Raw genomic sequence first — 1,392 nt, 5'->3', positions numbered from 1 at the left:
ATTACTGTGTTCAATTATCTTTATCACAAATATTTTAAATGTAACTATTTCAAAGTGTTGGTTTAATTAGGATCATCCTTTTGGTTAGTAAATAAATGTCTTTGTGCTAAAAAAAAAAAAGAAAGAAAAGAAAAGAAAAAGAAGGAAAAAAGAAATGTAGATCAATGGAATAAAATTCAGAGTTCAGAAATAAAACTTTAAATTTATGGTAAACTGATTCTTTACAAGGGTGTCAAGACAATTCAATGGGAAAAGAATAGTCTTTTCAACAAACAGAGTGAGACAACTATATATCCACAAGAAAAATAATGAAGGCAGACCCCTACCTCATAACATATACAAAAGTTAACTCAAAATGGATTAAAGACCTACATGTAAAAGCTAAAAACATAGGCATAAACATTTATGACTTTGGATTAGGCAATGGTTTCTTCAACATGACACCAAAATACAAGCAACAAAATTTGAAAAACAGATAAATTGGACTTCATCAAAATTAAAACTTTCATGCTTCAAAGGACGCTATTCAAGAAAGTGAAAAGACAACCCACAGAATGAGAGAAAATATTTGAAAATCATATATCTGATGAGGAACTTGTATTCAGAACATATAAAGAACTCAACAATAAAAGGTAAATGATTCAACTTAAAACTGGGCAAAGGATCTGAATAGACGTTTCTCCAAAGAAATACACGAAGGGACAATAAGCACTAAAACTTTGCTCAACATCATTAGCCATTAGAAAAATAAAATCAACCCGACCATGAGATACCACATCACTCCCACTAGGATGGCAACAACAGCAATAATAATAATAATAATAATAATAATAATAAGTAACAAACATTGGCAAGGATGTGAAGAAATCAGAACCCTCATATATTATTGGTGAAAGCGTAAAATGGTGTAATCACTTTGGAAAACAGTTTGGTGGTTCCTGAGTTAAACACAGAGTTATCACATGATTCAGTGTATATCCAAGAGAATTGAAAACATATGTCTACCAAAAAATGTGTACACAAATGTTCGCAGTAACAAAAAAGTGAAAACAACCCAAATGTCCAGCAACTTATAAATGGATAAACTAATGTGGTGAATTCCTACAACGGGGGCCGACCCCGTGGCTTACTCGGGAGAGTGCGGTACTGGGAGCGCAGCGGCGCTCCCACCGCGGGTTCGGATCCTATACAGGGATGGCTGGTGCACTCACTGGCTGAGCATGGTGCGGGTGACACCAAGCCAAGGGTTGCGATCCCCTTACCAGTCACAAAAAAAAATTCCTACAATGGAATATTAATTAGCCATAAAAGGAAAAGAAATACTGATACAATGTTACACTTTCCTCTGTGTAACTGAGACAGAAAAAAGAGAAAGAAAGAATTCACTCAAAG

General features: G+C 34.5%; 1 pseudogene; it reads left to right on the top strand.

The window, feature by feature from the left end:
- Positions 1-1,392, top strand: part of LOC103609099 — a 7,876-nt pseudogene that overhangs the window by 514 nt on the left and 5,970 nt on the right.

This window comes from Galeopterus variegatus, unplaced genomic scaffold (assembly GCF_000696425.1).
Source record: "Galeopterus variegatus unplaced genomic scaffold, G_variegatus-3.0.2 Scaffold9191, whole genome shotgun sequence".
Classification (NCBI taxonomy): domain Eukaryota; kingdom Metazoa; phylum Chordata; class Mammalia; order Dermoptera; family Cynocephalidae; genus Galeopterus; species Galeopterus variegatus.
This window is presented reverse-complemented; position numbering and strand designations above follow the sequence as displayed.